The 23,391-nt window shown below is 40.1% G+C and overlaps 1 long non-coding RNA gene across 1 annotated transcript; it reads right to left on the bottom strand.

The window, feature by feature from the left end:
- Positions 1-16,203: 16,203 nt before the first annotated feature.
- Positions 16,204-19,773, bottom strand: LOC147549475 (uncharacterized). Its single transcript, XR_015237201.1, has 2 exons — positions 19,129-19,773; positions 16,204-18,099 (listed from the first exon to the last, which is right to left on the bottom strand). It is a non-coding gene; the product is annotated as an uncharacterized LOC147549475 (long non-coding RNA).
- Positions 19,774-23,391: the final 3,618 nt, after the last annotated feature.

Raw genomic sequence — 23,391 nt, 5'->3', positions numbered from 1 at the left:
GGGACAAATATACCAAAATTATCAGACTCAAATACTTTTTGGTGGTATGATAATGGTGTATAGTGTTTGTGATGTGGTGCTAGTACTTTGTTTGTTCACTCACAATAATTCCTTATGGTTGACCCTGTATACCTACATTGTTCCTTCGGATCATAACATCTTCACCACATTTATTCCATCTATATAACTCCGCTTATTTGGTGTTGTTAAGCACACCCCATCACATAAAGTATCCAACCTTATCTTTGCCAATTGTTAATGTTTGCCAATTTTAACGAGGTTTGTTTACCATTTAGGTTTGTTTACAATGCCGGTGGACCCTCTCTGTCGATTGGAATATCAACGACAATCCAAACTCTCGGGAGATATTGTTGGCAGAAGCAAAGAAATTTTACATCCCGAAATGGAACTAGAGGTGATATTAACATTTCTTGTGTTCTGATCACCACTAGATAATACTTCGATTATTCCAGCTTTGGCAATCATACCCGGAAACATTACCTTCCATTTGCCCTAATTAAAGTGTAGCAAGAAATAAGAACATCACAAAAGATAATAACGTCACGAAAAAAACAAGTATAAAATGTGATTATACATTTTTTATGAACACGAAGGTAATGGCATCCGAAAGTCAGTTGGCCAAGGGAAAATACACGAAGTTGGTAAAAGTTCCCCGTACCAGATATGATACAAGAAAGGTCCCAAAATCGTGCAAGAATTGTTGAAGATGGCCGTTTTAGTTATATTTATGATATTTAGCAAGAAGATAAGAATCTTATTTCAGGTAGAGTTGTTTTCATTTGTATGATCATTCTTAGAGTTAAATCATTGTGAGATAGATTTGTAGTATGTAAGTATTAATTTTGCAATATATAATCATTTATGTTTTCAATTTTACCCTTTTTTTCCATGGTTAGTTTTTTTATTCAAATACAATCATATCTATTCCTTTTCATGTAAATTATACTGACTCCATTAAGACTAAAATACCTATTCAATATCTAACGTAATCTTGTTGTTTGCCTAGTTTACAGAATTTAAACTATCTTTATTTTAAATGACTGAGAAGAGTTTGTTTAGAGCATCTCCAATGCAACACTCAATCTCAGAAACTCCAAGTGCCACCTAGGATTTTTAGAGTTTTTTCTTAAAAATCCTCTCCAATGCAACACTCTATTTGGATCTCTAAGATGATGTGTCGAGGGTGGAATAGAGATATCTCAAGAGGACACTCTATTTCTAGAGTGTCCTCTTGAGATATCTCTAATTGTCCAACTCATCCATATTTGATTTTCAACTAATAGAAATCGAGTCCTCTATATTTTCTAAACTAACTTATTATTTATTTGCAAAAATAACTATGTCACATAAGTAAATAAGATAAGTTTAGAGTTTGCATTGGAGACAAAAAAAAAATTTGAAGATCTCTATTAACGCCACCTAGGAGTGAGAATTTCAAAAGGAACTTGACACATAGGATGAATAGAGATTTTTTTGAGTTTTGCATTGGAGATGCTCTAAGTTAATGAATAAATTTAGAATTTCTCTAATTTGAAAGAGATACTACTAATATTATATAATATTGTGTATAATATGGATATCCTTCCGTTTTAACAGAGATAGACTTATGAAATGTGAAACGTTATTTCTAGATTGGCTCGTTAAAGTACGACCAGTTTCCCGCGTGGCTTCCTAAGGAAGAAGAAAGGTCGTGATGACCCGTTTCTCAGTTTTCTTTGCATTGACTAAACAATCAAACAAAAACATTCCAATAGTGTTGTTTTGTCTTTTTTTTTCTCTATTCCTATTTTCTTCCTTTATGTTTCTTGCTTTCTATTTCAGCCCTTATCTTTATGTTCATGGACAATCTTCATTTCCCCAATAAAACACCTTCAAAGCTCCTTTGCTAACAAAAAAAAATGCTCTTTTTTTGCTTTGTAACAATGAGGGACAAATTTTGACATTTGAGGTGACTCGTGATTGTGTGCTTTTTGAAAGCTTAATTTATCAATACTTCATTAAATGTCTTTGATTTTTGTAAAATGCTCTACTCCACCTAATTTGTGATGGAATTGTTGTACCACCTCTATATTTGAACTGTCCATTAATGATTAACGGTCTGAATAAGAACAAGTAAAAGGACGGTATAACATTTTCATCATAAGTCTCGAGAGGTGGTGGGGAAATTTCAAAATAATCAAGAAAAATTACGATAAAATATTAGTTGCAAAAGTTTTATTACGCTTCCAACAACATGTATGGCAAAGATAAACATCTGATGTGCGCCCTGTTAGATGTCAAGATTTGTTCGGATTAGATCAGGATTAAATAAAATTTCGGTAAGTAAAACAAACTAACCACATATTGTAAAAGGGACAATTTACACACTACGTTTAGGTTTGATTTAGGAGTTGAATATTCTGTGAGCTCGAAGTACTTTAGTGATGGTTTTGTTAGATGTGTGAGGGGGTAGGATGGGGGCAGTAATCTGTACATTTTCTTGGCCAAAAACAATCCTAAAATGAGAGCCTCATATATGTTGCTCTAGTTTTTGCAATTTATTTAACCAAGAGAAAATTATTTCTTACTAAGAAATCTTAAATGCAGTTCATATTCAATTTATATCTATAAAATATACGACAATATCTTAATCTCTCTTCCAATACTGACATCCCCAGATCCTAAAACTACATATATCCTATGAATCTGTATCTGTTTCATACTTATCCTTACAGTTCAAATCAATATTCTTAACAACTCCCAAATCCCTCAATTGCCCATCTATGTTCACTTCAACAACTGACCTCCTAATTAATGGAAGTACAAGAAAGCTTGTGTTATCTTCATGAGTTTCTTCACTCTTCATGACGCAGCGGAAAAATCCGTAAAAGGAATTAGAACTCCGTCTAAAACTTATGAAACTCAGAAAAAGTCTTAGATCTTCGTCTACAGACTTATGGAACCGAAATTAATAAGATTTACTACTAAAATACCAAACTTTATTGATAAACTTGACTGAACAAAACAACTCCTAGACCCCCTTTATATAGACTTAGGGTTTCCTTATTCTAATCAAACTCAAATAACAATTTCTAATAAATAAAATACTACTTTCCTTATCCTAATCAAATTCTAATTAATAAAAGCTTCTAAATAAATAAAATACTAGAATCTAAAACCTAAAAAGTTTCCTAAAAATATAAAACTGCTAAAAATAATAATTCACTACGAACAAAAATATTATACTACTAAAATAACTAGATTTTAAGATATCCAAGATACTCTGAATATCTCATGAAAATCTCCCTGCATCACTTCACCTCTCATCTTTTCTACCAGAGCTTTCAAATGATGAAAGTGAACAATCAATTGAGCTATTTATCCCCCTTAATGGAACTCAAGGTAAAATCTTTTGTTTCTGTTAATTATGATAGCGACCCACTTCGATTAGTTGATTCTGATTTGTACTCTGAAAGTGAATTTTCTGCTTTTATTAGCATTGAATGTAAATATTTTCCTTGAGCTTCAATTCTCAATTGCAAATGTCTCTGTACCTGAAGAAGAATTATCGATTTTATTGAGACGATAAAGAAGATAAAATTTTAATTATCAACAACTGGGATGAACAAAGTTCTACCTCATGAAGTTTCTTCAAATCCTCCGTTTGTATCTGAAAAGCGCGAGAATTCTTCAAGCTTCTGATTAACAGAATTCATGATCAATATAAATAACCCATGAAAATTACTCAAACCAAGATAAAAAAAGTTGATCACATTTCTTACTCATCAACTTGGTTTCGAGTTTCATCCATGAGGAAACAACAGAAATTTGGAGTTCTCTGTCATCAACATTTGTAGAATTAAAACCAAGATTAAGGAACAGAAACAAGAAGCTAAAAGTTCTTAATTTGAAATTATGACCTTCATAAAAAAATAAAGAAAAATACCTTTCATTCAACTAAACTAGACCAACTAGTGAAATTCAGAAATTACCCATTTTGATGTTCTAAAACTGTAAATCAAATGGAGTTTCACATCAATTAAATTCATAACAAGTTCTTATTATTCACATCAGAAAATTTTTAAAAGCATCCCATTGATTTAATTCTGGATCCCATCCTAGCTCTCCATACAGGAATAGTAAAATATAATGTAGCGGCAAGTAGGCTGGGTGACATTCAGATATCCTCAATAATTCTCTTTAACCTTTCAAGTGCAGGACAATATCTCTTGAAGTTGTTGATTTTGTACCATCTCCAGGCATTAGAACTGCTATCTCATTTGATGTAGGTAAATTATAAATTCTTCTATCAGTTGCCGGGTTGTAATGTAGAAAAACCGGTAGATGCTCATTAGAAGGATTGAGATGGGATAGAATTGCACGAGTTTGTTTATATATTAGGTAAAAGACATTATACTATAGTAAAGTATCTTGAATGATTTTGAGAACTCTAATGTCCAACTCTACATTTCTGCTGCTTCGGATTCGTAAAGCGTAAGAAGGATCATAGATATAAAGTTGTGCGTAGGATGGTTCTGTCCCGTCCTCAGGTAATAATGATCCAGTCCTGTGACGCAACTCTCCATGAATCGTGAATGAGTTAGGCCCACGACCATTCAAAACTCTAGGTTCCAGGGTTGCACCGAGACTTGTAAATGCATTTGCCGCGTTGAACCGCGGAATATGGGTTCGAAAGGATGTTGATAATGAGTCAACTCCATCGTATAAAGATTTTAAAGGCAATGGTGGTTCAATCAGTGGTGGAAGACGAATTTTCCCTTGCAAACAACATGTCCCAAATAAAGGACATGTGGGAGAAGACTTTTGCAATCTCTCATCAATCCAGTGAAGTGCGTGACAATCACGACATATGAATTCCATTAATCCAAGGTAATGACGATCGACTGAAACAGTAGAGCCGTGATTTATTTGGGAAGATGAAGGAGAGGTTGATTGTAGAAGGGCATTACTTTCTTCCATAAACATAGATTCAGATTGTGGAGGTTGTTCAGGCTGGAGAGAATGTACTCTTGCCCGCTTAGATGCACGCATAGCATGACTTGATGAGGTTGCCGCCTATTAAATATTAAACGTAACATTAGATATTAGAAGATAATTAATATATTAGATAGTGAAGTTGAGAACATGTACATGGGGGAAAAGTAATGGTAAATAACCCCAATACCTCATTAAAAAAGTTTGTAGTTGTTTTGAAGGTTGTACGTTAGGGATGTTTATTGGTACCTAATCTTAAACTCCGTCAAGGTATGTATAAGGTGTTTCTTTATAAAAAGTTGGTTACCCCTACATCTTTGACGTTTAAAAATTGTTTTAATATTTTCATCAACTAATCCACAACTATATGTATAAATTTTGGGCATGGAAACCCATTAAATTTGAATGTGCGTAATAATATGAATGGACAAAGATGTTTTTGTTTGAGGTTAGGTGTAAAGTAAAGAAGGAGGTAAATAACTATGGACTAAATAGAATCAGTTACTGACATACATTAGTAGATATTTTCGGTGATATTCCCTATTATATTATGGTTAGACGTTTCATTTCCCGACTTCTACGTTGTCCAATGCAGTGGGTCTAGGTTGATGTGGAAGAAATTAAGTACTTGAGTTACAAATACATGAATGTTGGAAAATAGTGTAAAAGTTGAAATTTAAAGCATATAACCTCATCAGTACATTGAAAAGTTGTTGGAGGTGAAGGTAGTATAGGGATATTGCCTCTAGTTTGACATACATCAGTATGAACTTCATACGTCTTTCCCTTACCTTGTTGTTGAGTACGTTCACAAATTCAAATACATAGTCGGTGGTAGTTTGATGTGAAGGGTGTATGTTTGGGGTGTCACTTGGTTCAACTATTCTCAAACTCCTTGAAGGTGCATTTTGAAAAAAGTTGATTAGGCCATCACCTTGGACATTTAGAAATATTTAAATATTTTCATTAATGAATCCAAATATATTGTACGAACTTCGGTGAGGAAGAATGAATAAATCTAAATGTATGTAATAATATGAAGGGATGAAGAAGTTGAACTTTTTAGGCTTGGAGAAATTGGAAAGTAAATAACGGGGTTAAATTATGATAGACTAAACAGAACCAGTTAAGAACATACATTTGTAGGTACTGTCGTTGATGTTTCATTTCCTCCTTGGGTTAGACGTTCCTTTTGCAAATGTGTCTGTTGTCCAATACAGCGGTTGTAGGTGGATGTTACAAAATTTAAATACTTAACAGGAAAACATGCATATTGTAGATTATAAAATTCAAAAATCAGTGTAATGGTGGAAAGGTAAGGGAAATTACCTCAGTAATACATTCAACAGTAGTTGCAGCTAAAGGTTGTATGGGGACGTCACCTTTAGTTTGACATGCATTAGGTTGAATTTCCAGCGGGCTTCCCTTATCTTGGCGTTGAGTACGTTCGCGTGCACGATGCAAACGTTGTGCGAACGTTGTGCTATAACACGATTCTATTGGTGAAGCAAGTAACCGTTGATGTTGTAGAAGAAATTTAGTGCAGAGATATCTAAGTTAGGAAGATGTACAATGCGAAAAGTAATGGTAACAAACCTCATAAACAAAGCTGGTGGTTGTTTGATGTGAAGGTTGTATGTATGGAATATCTCTTGGTTCACCTATTCTCAAACTCCGTGAGGGTACATAGTTTAAAAAGTTGATCATCTCCTCATCTTGGACCTTTATAAAATTGTTTAATATTTTCATCAATTAATCGAAATATATATTGTGTAAATTTTGTACAGGAATGGGCAAATTGCCAATAAGTGGACAAACAATTTTCTTATGTGGACAAAAATTGTTTTGGGTGCAAATATAATCTTTTAATTTAAGAGGACGATTCTAGGTCTCTTTCTCTCTCTAAAATTTCTACCGTACTTGAGGGCCATCACAATGAGAGAATGGGGAGTTTCACCCTGTGTAAAATCATCTATTCCGTCAACATCAACAGTAGTTGTAGATTATAAAATTTAAAAATCAAATTTAAGTTGATCATCCCCTCATCTTGGACCTTTATAAAATTGTACAGGAATGGGCAAAAAATTCAAATGTACTTAATAATATGAAGGGATTGAGATGTTTTACTTTTTAGGTTGGCTGCAAAGTATAAAAAGGGGTTAAAATTAGGATGGAATAAAGAGAATGAGGTAGTGACATACATTAGTAGGTAGAGCCGGCGATTTTCCCTTTTCTGCTGGTGTTAGAGGTTCCCTTCCCCGACGTGTACGTTGGGTAGTACTACGGTTCTAGGTGAATGGTGCAAAAATTACGGACTCAAATGGAAATACATGAATATTGGAGATTATTCATTGTAATGGTATGTAAGGTAAATTACCTCAGTAATACATTCAATAATGAGTGGAGGTGAACCTTGCGTGGGGACGTCGCCTTGAGAGGGAAGGGAAAATACCTGAGTAATACTTGCATGTGTTTGAATTTCCAACGCCTTTCCCTTATCTTGGTGTTGAGTACGTTCTCGTGCATGACGTAAACGTTGTGCTATAACACGATTCTGGTGGGTTGTTTGAAAGAAAAAAAGAATGATGTAAGAGGTTCCATATACTATAGTTAGGAAATCATCTAAAAAGATAAATTTTTTGAAATAAAACGAATATTCAGTGTTAGAAAATGTTTTAATATTTAGTCAACTTTCATTTAATTGAGGTGTCTCAATGGTGGGTGTGAAGTTTGGGTCTATTTCTTATGGTTGTGGGGGTGGGGATGTGGACATCTGCTTCTGTGGTCGCAATCCTAAACAATAGTATATGAATAATACTATATCCTGCAGATGTGAAGATATAATTGTGTTGTAAATTTTGTAATGGTTGTGTATCTAGATTTCAGACCTGTTTAATTCCCTTTCATTTATATGTTTTATCTACGGAAGTAAAACCATAATAGATAACCATCTTGTAATAATTAAAATAAAACTGTTGAAAGAGAAAAGAACACCGTTCAATGGATACGAAGATAACCTAGTTGGTTTGTTGATAAAAAAATTTAATGAATTTTAAAATTACGTTTGATGATGATGAAGACAATATTCTAATGTAACGTAAACCACATCCTATTCTTTTATTTATAAAGTACGGAAGTTGGTTTTGTGCAGAAGCTAGGGACTGAAAATGTTGCCTCTTACTAATAGCTAAGTAGTTACCCCGGAAGGAGTAAAGTAATAGAAGATGGGAAAATGTAAAATAGAAGTGTTATGCAATGTTCTCACCTTATATAAGATTGCCAGAACATGAGTGCATTGAGATCGTCAAGAGGGTAAAAACTACACACCGCAACAAATGATAAAGCTAGCTGAATCCCTCAATCAATAAAAGTGAGTAAACGATAACAGTTAGAGAACAACTGAAGCGAACAACTACAGTTAATGTGTTGTAATGCTTTATAGAGCAACAATTTTACTCGTGATATTGTAAGAAACGTGTAAACTTCTTCAAGAATAAAAGTTTAGTCGATGAAATGCAGTCGTTAACAGATATGAGAAGAATTTTAGTAGAAGTCCATGATACATTCAGCAAAAGTGCACCAGAAAATAAATGAGAAGATGAAGTAAGAAAAATCGACCGTATGGAAAAATCCTGCCCTGGAGGTAGCAAGTGTAGACTCCAGCAACAATTGGATGACACCAATAATAAGTTATTTGACCACTGACGAGCTACCAGAAGACAAGAATGAGGCTCGTAGACTAAGAGCAAAAGCAGCTAGGTTCACCATGCTGGAAGGTCAACTACTTAAAAGGTCCTACTCTGGACCCTATCTCAAATGTGTCACTCCAGAGGAAGCCAAATACGTGCTAGCCGAGCTTCATGAGGGAGAATGTGGCAACCACTCAGGAAGCCGTAGTCTAGCCAGTCGAGTCCTCACAGCCGGCTACTACTGGCCTACCATGCGAGCAGATTCTATAAGTCACGACAGGAATTGCGACAGTTGCCAGAGGTTTGCCAACTCCTCCCATTTACCTCCAGAAAAACTCAACTCCATACTTTCACCATGGCCATTCATGAAGTGGGGTATGGACATCGTGGGAAAACTACCCACTGCTCCAGGGCAGAGAGTTTACATGCTAGCCGTGACAGACTACTTCACCAAGTGGATCGAGGCTGAGGCATTCCACCAGGTCAGAGACCGCGAGGTAAAGAATTTTATTTGGAAAAATGTTATTTGCAGGTTCGGGGTACCCAAGGAGATCGTTACCGACAACGGTTCCCAGTTCATTAGTTTCGACTTCCAGGACTTCTGCAAGGGATGGGGAATCAAGCTTAGCTTCTCTACCCCACGCTACCCTCAATCTAATGGACAAGCAGAGTCTTCTAATAAGACCATCATGAAAACTATGAAGAAGAGGCTCAAAAAAGCTAAAGGGGCTTGGGCAGACGAGTTGCCAGGGGTTCTCTGGTCGTATCGAACTACTACTAGAACCCCAACTGGCGAAACTCCTTTCTCCCTAGCCTACGGTTCTGAAACGGTCATACCAGTGGAAGCTGGAGTACCATCAGTACGTTGTCAATGGACTACAGAAGAGTCAAATTGGGATCAACTCAACCACAACCTCCACACGGTCGACGAGCTTCGAGATATGGCAGTAATAAGGAATGCAACATACCAGCAAAAGGTAGCCCGTCATTACAACCGGAACATCAGAGCTCGTACCTTCAAAGTAGGTGACTGGGTGCTCCGAAAGGTTTTCCAGAATACCAGAGAGGCTGGAGCAGGTAAACTAGCCCCCAACTGGGAAGGCCCTTACCTAATCACCAGGGTGATAGGCCAGGGAGCATACAAGCTCCAAGCAAAAGATGGGCTCAATATTAACAACAGTTGGAACGCCACTCATCTAAAGTTGTACCACTTCTAACCCTACCTCCTTACTTTACTTACCCGTCTAATAACACTTGTTCTGACTTAAGCATCGGAGAGTCGGTGGCCATGCCACCGACTACCCCTCTCACCCATTTTGTGACAGGATTCTTGACAATAAAATGGGACACACCCCATTAGACCTGCTGGTCTACCAGCGTAGACATACACACCTGGTGAAGTTGGTTCAACTCCCAGACCAAGGAGCATAAGGGCAGTTGCGGCTCCAGTATAACTCGGTAGCATACGACATGCCCATACCGAACCCCTCAGAGGGGAACAGGGAGTACCACATATTCTTATTCCCTCTGTCCATTTTCTACTCTCTCCTCAGAACATTACTGACTTGGGCGTCGGAGGGTCGATGGCAATGCCATCGACCACCTTTTCTTCTTTTCTGTACAGGTTGATTATCCTACGGTAGACATGGGCAAGCTGGAAACAGAACACTCTTCTCCCACCCTGCAACATCAACAAGGATGACGACCTAAGCCCAGAACAAGCCTAGTCCGACCTTTAACCTGAGGGAGAGTAACACAAGCCCTTACCTCCTTTGTAGTATTTTTTCTTTGTCATCTCAGGACGTTGCTAACTCGAGTTTCTGAAGGTCGATGGCGTTGCCGTCGACCACCCATCATTCCAGTGTGCAGGCTGGCTATCTAACGGCAGACTTGGACAAGCTGGGGAAGGACGCCCTTCTTCCATCCTACGACGCCAACGAAAATGACAGCCTAAATTCAGAGCAAATTAACTCTACACTTAGGCTGGGGGGACAATAGATGGCAAGACAGTGTTCACACGGACAATTCGACACCTCTGCCCAGATGACGCTTCCCCGCCGTTGGCATGCATATCCCTGCCCGGGTCGGAGTAGTACAAAGCAAAATGCGGGGCACAACCTACCCTCTACTCAACTAGACATGCAACGTTGATCAACGAGTCCACCAAAGACTAACAAAGTGTGCGCAGCCGACGACTCAGGCTACCCTGATGTGTGCCTCTCCTTACCCCAGCCCTAGGCTGCCCTGGAGCACCACTCTTTGTCCTAAGGCTGCCCCAGAACACCACTGTTTGTCTACTACATACTTGTTGCACTTTTTATTGAATTACTGTACTCAATGATTTATCAATTCGCAAGTCATCAATAAAGCATAGTTAAAGCAATTCTAGCTTCATTTTCAAAGTCAAACCCAGAAGTTAGAGTAACAAGGGGAGTCACCGCACAAAAGTTTAGCATGCCCCATGGGCAACAAGGGATACTACAGCCCTCCGAAAGTCTAAGTTTAACACAAACTAACGACACGGTATTCCTGACATAGCCCCATGGGCAAGCAAAAGAAAGTAAATCTAACTACCGCTCAGTAGAAGAAGCTAGCCCAAGGGTAGCACAACTCAACGGGCACGACTACCCGACGCTCTAGCCCTAGCTTGAGCCTGCTCTGCCTCTTCGATCGCCCTATCCTCCGCCTCTTGTTGGTCAAGAAGCGCAATCGTGCCAGCCGGGTCCCAATCGGTAAGGTGCGTCCCCGCCACGTACTCCCGCATAAGCATGCCCCTTGCATGTATCTGTACCCGCGCCCCGTGATCCTCAACTGCCTCATCGAACTCGTCTGTTTTCACCTTCAACTTGCCTTTGAACTCTTCAGCAAGACGCCTCTGCTCCTCAACAAGACGAGCCTGCTCCTCGGCAAGACGAGTCTGCTCCTCAACAAGGCGAGATTTCTCCTCGACGAGAAGATGCTCTGCATGGTATTTCTGCTTCCACTCGTTAATCTGCTGGTCTTGAAGATCTCTAGCATGACCCATGCCAGACAAAGCCTGCGACGGAAGCACATAAAAACACAACGTTAGATAACAAATCGATACGAGGAATGCTGAACACACCTAAGTAAGAAAGAAGGAATACAAACCCGATAAGCCTGGGTCATAGACCAGTCCATGGTCCCGCCATACCCCATCTCCCTAAAGCCTGGCCTGTCCCACTCCATGAGCAAGTGAGGGACCACCTGTGGCACGAAAGAAGAATCGTGAAGCGCTGACGATGGAGGTGACACCTCGAAATGCACCATACTGCCACTGCTACCCGCCGAGGGAGCCACGGTCATAGGCAGCGGCTCGGCACTTGCAACAGAAGGGGAAGGAGCGACAGAAGGCCTGAGACGGATGCGCAGAGGATGATGGGGCGACACTGCCGTACTTGCGGCAGCTGCTTTTCTAGCACCAGGAACCTCGGGCATACGATACCTCTTCTTCGGCATAACGTCCTCTGAAGGAAAGTAAGCACATACTATTTCAAAAGAACCAAAAGCAAGAAAACGGAACAACGAGATGCAAAAAGGATAAAGCGCATACCAAGGGTCACTTCGTCAACTCTCTTATGGCCAAGTATGACCTCCCAATGCCTCTCGATGGGGCTAAGAGCCAGGCAGAAGTCAAAACGCCTAACAGCGTCCCGTGCTACAAAGTCAATTTCGTTGCCCTGCCCGCTATCTACATGAACCAACACGGTTAGACTAGGTAACGCAGGAAACGACAAAACTCGCGTCAACATCGACAAACAAACAATAAATATCACTCACTAGCAAGTCTCCACCCCGGAGGCATCCACGACACGTCACGCCCACCAAACAAGCTTGGACCCTGCGCGAAGAAGTACCGGTCGTATCGTCGCCTCTCGCTGGTAGGCAAGCCTGTCACCACATGGGTCCTACCATCTCGAATGCGAAACTGATACCGACCCTTGTCGAGTTTCAGGAGGTAGAATGCAGACACATCCTCTCCATGCAATACCCTACCCGGCCCAGCCAACTGGTCGAGACACAGCAGAACCCTCCAAGCATTGGGCATCAGCTGGGACGGGTGAATCTCGAATCGCCTAATGATGTCATTCACCAAGGTAGGGATTGGAAGCCGGAGGCCAGTTTCGAAGCAATGCTCGTATAGAACAACCCAACCTGGCGTATCACCGTCTACCAATTCAGACGGCCCGGGAGCTCTAAGCTTCACATCCTTAGGTATCTTGTATTTCCTCCTGATTTTCTTCAAACATGTGTCGGTAATAGCAGATGGAGGGTTTATCAACACCACAGGTCCCCCCGCAGGAACACGCGAACTAACCCCGTCTTGTGTCGAAGCCCCAGCGTACTCACTAGAAGAGTCGCCTACCCGTTCGTCCATCCTACGGAGCACACGTTCGAGTAAGAATAAGGTACTCCTACCAAGGATCTAGCCTAGCCCTCGCAGTGGTGGCAACAAGGTCCTACCCTAGATAACTTGGCAACTACAAGACCAACATGATTCAGCCCTGTTGTTACACATTTTCTGCCTAGCGTGATCCTACCCCGTCACCACACATATTCTGCTATGGATATGTTAAGTTCGCTACACTAACAAAGCACGCAGAGAACATAATTTGGCCGAATTCTACTACAAGAGTAAAGCAAGGCAAACATATGGCTACCCTAGCCCACATGGTCATGGTAAGAAATCTCTACCCTAGCTTGCACGGCTACCACAAGCCTAGCGTGATTCTACCACCCCATTACACATTTTCTAGCATGCATGTGTCAAGTTCACTATACTAACATGGCAAGCAAGAAACATGATTCGGTGGAATCCTATCCTAGCTTGCACGGCTACCACAAGCCTAGTGTGATTCTACCCCGCCGTTACACATTTTCTAGCATGCATGTGCCAAGTTCACTATACTAACATGGCAAGCAAGAAACATGATTTGGTGGAACCCTACGCTACCATAAGATCAAAATACGGAAAACATGCTACAAATTATTGTTGAGGAGATCAAAATATAAGTTTTTCTACCAACATACGAAGAACACGAAGAACGTTGAAGAAAAATTCGAAGATTACCTCAAGATCTTCAAGTTTTTCTCTCTCCTAGCTTTTTCTCCAAACTCCACTCCAAAAATGACTCCAACAAACCACAAGGGTCCAAGACCCCTCATCCCCTTATATATGAGTCGAAAAGTAAGTTAAGCGGACCACGTCGTCCGACACATCTCATTGCTACACGGCTCGTCTAGAACCTTCAAAGGCGTTATGGACGAGATGCCACCAATAAGAGCAGAACTTGGCGGAGTAATTTTGCGAAGACTCAAGGTCGAATGAACGACACTGGTCGTCACGTGCCGAACCAGCTTACTTGTCGAACCAAACCAACCATCCGGGAACAAAAACTTCAGGTACCCTTCTCCAATATATACGTATCATATATATTATATACATAAAACAATAAAAAAAATAATAATAATAAATAAAAGAGGCTAAAAAATCGGGACAGGAACCTACTCGGGACAGGGCAGGACGCGCCTGCCCTGCGCGCACCTGCAGGGCAGGAAGCGCCTTCCCTGCGCGCACCTGCAGGGCAGGAAGCGCCTTCCCTACGCGCTCCTGCAGGGCAGGAAGCGCCTGCCTGCGCGCTCATGCAGGGCAAGACGCGTCTGCCCGCCTCAGCTCCTCTTCCTTCGGTCAACCCGACAATCTCTCCCCCTGACTTGCCACGTCCCGAACGTGGCCAACGCTCTGGCATCCGTCTCTCTACCAATTACAAGCCTCCTTGACTCGCTGCCCACCAGTTACGGTGCCGCTCCATCCGACTCATGTCAAAACGCTCCGGCGTACCACACGGGAAAATGAAACAACGATACAAAGCTTCCGGGCACGATTCTAATAGTTCCAGCTACAACTACTCCTTAAGTCAGCCACTCGCTAACTCAGGGAGTGGGGGACAAACTGTATTGGCAAAAAACAGCATTGGGCCTTCCTTATGCGCCCACCCTCGTGTAACATATGAGGGGTGCCTTCAGTAGCCTCTACGGTCTAGCAAGGAAGCCGACCGAAAGCCCAACACGCCTCGCAAGCCCTGAAATTCTAAGCAGGCCTACCCAAGCCCACGCTCCTGGCATGCCGAGATAAAGTCTGCCATGACGATCCACCCACACTCCAGCTAGTTGTGCGTACACGTGGCCAAATTGTTAGAGATTGAGTCAGTCCAATCCTAGCATTCTGCTACACGTTGGGGTCATGGTAGAAGACCGAGTCTTGCGCTACTTTAAAGGGGTGGTGGACTATTTCTACTGGCAACGAACAGGCTAGGGCAACGGGTATCGTAAGGCTACCCTTCTCTCTCAAGAGATCAACGGCCATGGAAGCGGTCTAGTGTGATCCTACTATTGCGGATCCAACAACCGTGCTCCCCCAAGAGCCGAAGACTACCCTTCTGCAAGCACAGATCTACCCTTCCGCAAGCAGAATCCTACTCTTCCATAACCAGAAGTCTACTCTACTGACCAAGTAGTCCAGAAGCTGCCACAACTCATCATTCCGTAGAACCGAGCTCCGGCCACTCTACGAGTCGTGCCACCCCGACGCTACAACGATTCTACCATCATTAGTAACTCTACCTTCGGTTTATTCACTTTATTACATCGAACTAAGTTACTGACTTGACCGTCGGAGGGTCCTTGGCCGACACCATCTCCGGTGCCCCCTTGGACTTCACGGTTGTGTTTCCCTTGTGCAGGTTTACAGGCTACTGGTACTCGTTTTCTACCCTGATGTTGGCCCGACAGTAGCTGTTTCCTTCTCTGACGTTTGCCTGCCCGTCAACCCGTCTATTTGAAGGCCCGAAACCTAGTTGCTGGTGCCCACCCGACGATCCTTCTAACCGTGTGACTTTCTACCCGTCCACAGTGGTAAATCTCGTTGTATCATGTTAGTTGTCACGTTAAATTTCAGATAACACCAATAATGAATATGAATGAAATACTTTCTTGATTGGGGATTGAGCTTGCCTACCCGAGACTTAGGTTTAAGGAAATCTACTGCAGTTGGGGTTTTAACCCAGCTATTTTGTTTTTTCAGGTATTGATTGTGCTCTCATGGTAGGCGTCGCTCGTGGATCCAGTTTGAAGGTCTTAAATCTTCGATTTCAAGGCGGTTGTCTTGAGATTTGGGATTTGGGGCGCTACAAATCTTCTTATGAAGTCTATGGGCTTTACTTCCACACTATATACTTTCAAAAACAATAGTGTGAGAAAGCTTTACAAACAATTTTTTTTCAAAAGAATCAAAAAGTACAATTTCAAATCTATTGACTGGTGCATTAAACATTTTAAAATATGTTGTTAAACGATGTTAAAACAGCGAGCACACTCAAAAATGCTTTAGTTTTTTTCATAGATGTTACCATCATAAATAAGATTCTGTTTTTTACAGAAATCGATTGGTGTTTTAAACACTTTTACATATGTTTTGAGCACTTGTAAATATTTTTCGAAATTTTCTGTAGTGTTGTTAACATAATGCTTAATTTTAAATATTTCGTCTTTTACATTTTTCGACATTTGTAAACATTTACAAATTTGTCATGTGCATTCTCAGAAATGTCTTGTGCAATTATGTCTTTCCCGTAGGCATATAATTCTGTGTTGATTCTTGTGCATTTTTCTTTGTTATACAGACAAAATCATGTTTTTGTGAGCATTTTTTGTCGTGTTATAAACATAAATCTTAATCTTTAAATAGTTATTTGTTATACCGACACAAACACATCAATTAGAACATTGTATCTTGTGTTATTTGTTATACAAGCAAATCCCTAAACACTGTGGATGACCAGGGGGATAATGTTATCTGAGAGAATGATAAATAGGGTGTCGTGACAGAACCCACCCGGATAGAATGATAAAGATGGAACCGGATAGAGTACCTGCTATTTCTCAAAATAATGATATGTGAATCATGTCGAACCCAATTGTAGTTGCCATTTCTTTCGTATGTCTCCAACATTGATTAGAATGTTTGCATATGTTGTTTATTTGTCTTAGAAACTCTACTTTTTGTATATGAATTTTATACCAAGAACAATATTTTGAAACAGAATGTTTGCATATGTTGTGTAGATGTTTGAAACAGAATCCCAAATGTCTTCAACATAAATGTAAATGTCTCCAAAAACCCCCAAAATGGCCTTTTGTAGTTATTCATGACATTTACTTGTTCATGGACCAACAGAGGACAATCTCTAGTGGAGTGGTCCATGCTATCACAAACATCACAAACAACTATACGAGCTTCCGGTGCTCTAACAACATTAACCTTTAAGGCCTCCGCCTGTTTAGTCAAATTGGCTAACTTTGCATGCACATCATCACTTTCATTTAAAAGGTACATCCCTCCCCTTGAGCTCATTTGAGCCTTGGGTTTACTTCGATCATTTGTATCGGATATGTCCCACCTTTGGGCATTTTCCGCCAAGTGGTCGAAATAATCCCAAGCATCCTCGGGATCTTTACTTATAAATTTCCCATTACACATCATTTCTACAAGTTGTCTTTGGGTGGAGGATAGACCATCATAAAAGAAATTGATAACCCTCCACACCTCATAACCGTGATGTGGGCAAGAATTTATGAGCTCTTTGAATCTTTCCCAACACTCATAAAACGACACATGCTCCTTTTGTGAAAAGTTCATGATGCTCCGTCTCAATGTGTTCGTTTTATGAGTGGGAAAAAATCTCTAAAGAAAGTGTGTGGTCATCTCTTTCCAACTCCCTATTGATCTAGAGCGTAGAGAATGAAGCCATTGCTTAGCTCTTTCCTTTAATGAAAAAGGAAATAGCTTAAGCTTAACGATGTCCTCGGGCACTCCATCGAGTCGGAGTGTCGAGCAGAGCTCGTCATATTCCTTCAGATGAAGGTAAGGGCTTTCTGACTCTAAGCCATGGAACTTCGGGAGTAAGTTAATGACACCATGCTTAATCTCAAAGTTGCCAACATGCATAGGAAGGACAATGCAAGATGGTTGACTAGTTCGGTCGGGTTGCAAGTAATCTCTCAAGCTCCTCATAGGAGGGTTCATCTCATGACCCTCACTACCATGTGTGCTCTCTTGGTCCTCCATAGTGTCCGACTGATGATTGTTGTGGTCAGACTCAGACGTGCTACCAAGCTCTATGTTCCTCTCTGAACGATTATGACTATTCCTAATCCAACTATTCATGCACAAAAAGAGAGAACAAAATGCACTCACAAACACACACAAGAGTCAGACAATATAAAAGATAGAACTTCGTTACCCCCTTTTGTTGTTTGATTTTGAAGTCGGGTTTCCACTTTTCTCCGAAATCCCCAAACTTCTTCCTTTCGATCTCTTTTTGTTATTTTTGTTTTTCTGACAAACACAAAGCAAACAAAACTAATTAGAATGTAGGATAAAAGAAAATAATACTTATATCTAAGCTACACGTTGTTATCCCCGCCGCGGCGCCAAAAACTTGATGCACCCGAAAAGGTTGCAAACCTAAGCGGTGGTATCAAGTAGTACCCGGTAAAACCGTGGTCGATCCACGAGACTGCAAGTGTAACTAAAATACAAGCTAAAGAGAATTAAAGTGACTAAAACCTAAATCGGAACAAGTAATAGGAATTTTTGTATGAAAGGATGACTAAGGAAGAAAAACATAAACAAATAAAGTAAAGAGGGGGGTTTTAATTAGGCATTGACCAAAAAGAAATAGAAGAGAAATACGTAAACTTGAACAATTAACTAAAGATTCTCGGGAGACTAGGGTTTTATTCTAAATATGAGAGAGGTTAAGGATTCGGGAATCCATCGAGATATATTTGCGTAGATGCTTGTTTGGGTCGATTCTCAAGTTTGAGTCTTCTCGACTCTAAATTAGATGCTCTAAGTGCTAGATATACCTAATGGTCATAACTAGTCAAAGGGTCATCATATTCCATTAACATCGAGTCTAGATCGGAAAGATCGATTAACAAGTAACTATATGACATATGCTTGACATAAGACATGAAACAAGTTTAACCGATTAACCTAACATGATAGAGATATCAAACATACTAATCTAATCAAACAAACACATACATAAACATATCAAGATTTCATCCCTAGACCTCAACAAATTGATTAGCTACTCATGGTCAAACAAATATTGAGATTCAAGGTTAAAGAAGAAACCACACACATGATTTTATAATTTGAAATACTAAGAATCACAAATGAGTTGACAAAAGTAACTTAACACAAGTTAATATGCTTTTGGAGTTGTTGAATAAGATAAAGAACAAGTAAAAAGAATGGAAGAACAGGGGAGAAAATGGAAGAGGTTTTGGGTTTTCCCAGCTGAAATTCGATTAACACTGCAGCCAAACAAACCCTAGTCCAACTTGATTTGCTCACCACTTCTCTTGTCCAAACAGCTCCAATCCTCACTTCAATTCTCGGCCACAGACCAACTTCAAATCCAGCCAACACCGCCCTTCAAAAACCCAAATCTACATCTTAAATCTCACCCAAAACAGCCACGTTAAACTACCCCTTTGAATACCAAAACAGCCTTCAAAATCCTCCACAAAACCGTCAAAACCACCACCAAATACCAGCCTTCGAAACAACCCAGCCAGATAATCAAAACCGCCACCACCAAATCCTCCCAATATCCGTCCCTGGTTTCTCTATGTAGCCGTTCTTTTCTTCCTTCTCTCAAAATCGCCTCACAAGAACCCTCAAGACCTCCTTGTTAAAAATCGTGTCCCCTCCATCAGTCTTCTCCTCTCATTTTTGTTTCCAAGACAAAAACCTAGGTCCCTTGCCTTGGTTGTTTGACTTGGGCCAAATAGGGGTGCTCATAAAACTTATCTTTCTTCCTCTTTCTTGGGCTCTTGGGGCTTGGAATTTGGGCTGTTGCTTCTCTTTAAGAAATTAAAGTGGGTGCCCTCATCATTCTCTACATCTTCTAACTTTTAGCAAAGACCGAAATATCCATCGACTTTTTTCTATCACCACTTTTTCATCCGAACTCCGATTCGATTCTCGTCTTCACCGTTGGACTTTTACACAAATTTACTGAATCGTCTCTAGTCCAAATGACCAATTCGCCCTTCAAGCGCCTTTCTTCCATTTTTATCCGTTTTTTTTGTTCAACTCCATAGATAGTACCTAATCAAAAGAAGTTTATAACTAATCAAAATAAAAGTATAAAATAGACTAACTCATTTAAATTAAGTGACATAAATGTGGTGAATTCACACCACATCAACATCCCCAAACTTAAAATTTGATAGTCCTCGAGCAAACGAACAAAACAAAACAATAAAGTAAAATCCTAACTCACTTTCGGAGGAATCCCGGTTTCATTTAGCGTATGCAACAAGCTGTTAAACCCCTATGTTACCCCTAGTGGACGAGTTTTGTCTCGTGAGGGTTTCCAGTGAATACACCCACAAAGTTCTAGATTTCCAAAAGACATAAGAGTCCAACTATCGATGCAAATAAGGTGATGATCAACAAGTGAGAGACTTAAGTATGCCAAACATATGAATCAAACCAATAAACACAAAAACATGCTAAGAGTCTCCTCACTAATAGTTTTGTACTCAAATGCAAGTATCCCATCATCATAAGTATCATCCATGTCTAAAGTAACAAAACCTTGTTTCCTATCATAGCACATTTCGCCTCGACTTTGGCCTCACGGTTATACGCTCTTAAACATGAAATCACTCAAAAACGAATCATAATGGTTTACTCTCATGTGTGAGCATGGAATAAAGTAAACTCAACACATAAAAAAATTAAATGAGGATATCAAGTTCTAAAACGAAATGATCTCTTAGGAATGGAAATAACCACTAACGGAATGGGGAAGCTCACTCACCCTTCTCACCCACTCTACCCTCTAATAATGTCTCCTAAAGGTAAACGGATACTAGTGATGAAATGGAAGATGTATGAAATCCCGAGAATGTCGACGCCTTCAATGATAAAAGAACACTCAAACAACCTTTAAACTGGACTTCTTGCATTGAATACTTTATTTTCCACAACAGTCAAAACACTTAAAAGTTCACATGAACTTTTGCACAAAAACAACTTCCTTTCTTTTTCCTTTTTTTTCACTTTTTTTTCACTTTCTTTCCTTTCTTTGCTTTTTTTTTTTTACACAAATAACCAAACACCAAAACAAAAATACAAACTAGTATTCTCAACAAATCACTTTTACTTTCACACTTTGCTTTCACATTCTTTCTTCTTTACTTTTCATGCTTTCATTCTCGGGAGTAGTATGATGAATGGATGGTGGAGTATCCGTTTCCCTAAAGTTGACACCATTATTGGGTTTCGTGGACTACAAGAGTAAGGTTTATTCGCTATCCTGATGTCACTCCTAGTGGCTAAGGAAGTTGAGCTCATGAGATCGTCTAAGCTCAATTGGAAGTTGCGAAGTTGAGTAGCTCTTCATTCTACTCGGAGTTAGCGCGGAAGAGTACACTCAAAAGAATTAGAAAGGCTCAGATATCTCACATGGGTTGAAGTCTCCACTAATGACTATTTTAGGTCACTTAGAAGTGTTCCTTCTTCCTTAAGATGCTACTCACATGATAAGACACCAACACCAAAGGACTTAACATTCATGAAAAGACTAAGAACATGCATAAGATTTATCAAGAAAGAACCACATGTATCAACATACTTAAAAATACCACTAGAGTCATACCAAATCTACCCAAAAATTTTCAAATTTGGTCAATTTGTTGAACCCTCTTGCCTTTTGAAATCGAAGGTCATGATGTCATGCAACTAAACGGTCGTATCCCCATCCCCAAACTTAAAACTAACATTGTCCTCAATGTTCTAAGCATATACTCACCAAAAGATAAGAGGTACAATAAGTTGAAGAGAAGAGTGGAAGGATATTACCATAGCCGACGGAGATAAAAATTGATACTACCAAGACTTATGTATTCGAGTTCCAAGTTGATGATAAGCCCATCGCCGTCCCCAAACTTGGAACGAACCACGTCCCAAAAGTATACAAAGTGAGAAACACTCCTAACACATCAATATAAAACATAAGAATGAAGCATAAGCATGACCATATAAAAATGACCACTCACGCCGGATCACTCGATTGCATCAAGCTATGCAACTAGCCTTTGAGTCTCTCGTATGCACGAGAGCACGAGTTTTGTCTCGTGGAGGGTTTCTAGAGATAATACCCACAAACATCGACTCCGAGAGGTTTGACTATGAGAGGGGGGTCAACCCTGATGTACAGGATTGACCAACATGAGAGGGAGATTGATCCTTGTACACCGGATCAACCAATGGGGTAGTCTCAACTTCCAGGTCTTCAAGGTCCAAAAATGGCTTTAACCGTTGGCCATTCACTTTAAAAGAATTGCCATCTTTGGGATCCTCGATCTCAACGGTACCGTAAGGGAACACGGTCATCACAATATATGGGCCAGTCCAACGAGACTTGAATTTACCGGGAAATAAATGGAGCCTAGAGTTATAGAGAAGAACTTTGTGTAAAGGTTCAAACGTCTTCCTAAGAATTCGTTTATCATGAAATGCCTTCATTCTACTCTTATAAATCTTGGCACTCGTGTAAGCCTCATTCCTAATCTCCTCAAGCTCATTAAGATCAAGCTTCCTCTTTGCTCATGCTTTGTCTAAGTCAAAGTTGAGCCGTTTTATGGCCCAATATGCCTTATGTTCCAACTCTACTGGCAGATGACATGCCTTGCCATACACAAGGTGGAAAGGGGACATTCCTAAAGGGGTCTTAAAAGCTGTCCTATATGCCCACAAAGCATCGACTAGTCTTAAGGACCAATCTTTGCGATTCGGGTTTACCGTCTTATGCAAAATACGCTTTATCTCCCTATTAGACACTTCCACTTGCCCGCTTGCCTGAGGGTGATAGGGGGTGGCCACTTTATGCGTTATTCCATATGTCCGCATCAAGCTTTCAAATGGTTTATTGCAAAAGTGACTACCTCCATCACTAATAATAGCCTTAGGGGTGCCAAATCGAGCAAAAATGTGTTCTTTCAAGAACTTTATGACCACCCTATGACTATTATTCTTGCGTGGGGCTGCTTCTATCCACTTAGATACATAATCAACTGCAACTAAGATATACACATAACCAAAAGAAGAAGGGAAAGGGCCCATAAAGTCAATACCACAAACATCAAATAACTCAACAATCAATATAGGGTTAAGGGGCATCATGTCTCTACGGGTCATGCATCCTACTCTTTGGCATCTATCACATGCTTTGCAAAATTGATATGCATCCTTAAAAATTGAAGGCCAATAGAAACCACATTGCAAGATCTTAAAGGCAGTCTTCTTACCAGAGAAGTGACCTCCACATGCCTCAGAATGACAAAACTTAAGTATACCTTTTTGCTCCCTGTCTGGGACACATCGTCTGATAATCTGATCAGGGCAATACTTAAACAACAACGGGTCATCCCAAATGAAGTTTCGCACCTCGACAAAGAATTTCTTCTTGTCCTGAGCACTCCACTGAGAAGGCACATGTCCTACAGCAAAGTAGTTAGCAATATCTGCATACCAAGGACACTGTGAAGCTAAAGAGACCTCAAACAACTGCTCATCTGGAAATGTCTCGGTCACTGGTATAGC

This window comes from Eschscholzia californica, unplaced genomic scaffold, assembly GCF_041429995.1.
Source record: "Eschscholzia californica isolate CP2 unplaced genomic scaffold, dmEscCali1.0.p SCAF_3, whole genome shotgun sequence".
Lineage (NCBI taxonomy): Eukaryota > Viridiplantae > Streptophyta > Magnoliopsida > Ranunculales > Papaveraceae > Eschscholzia > Eschscholzia californica.
Note: the sequence above shows the minus strand (reverse complement) of the source record. Positions and strands in the feature narration are given on the sequence as shown.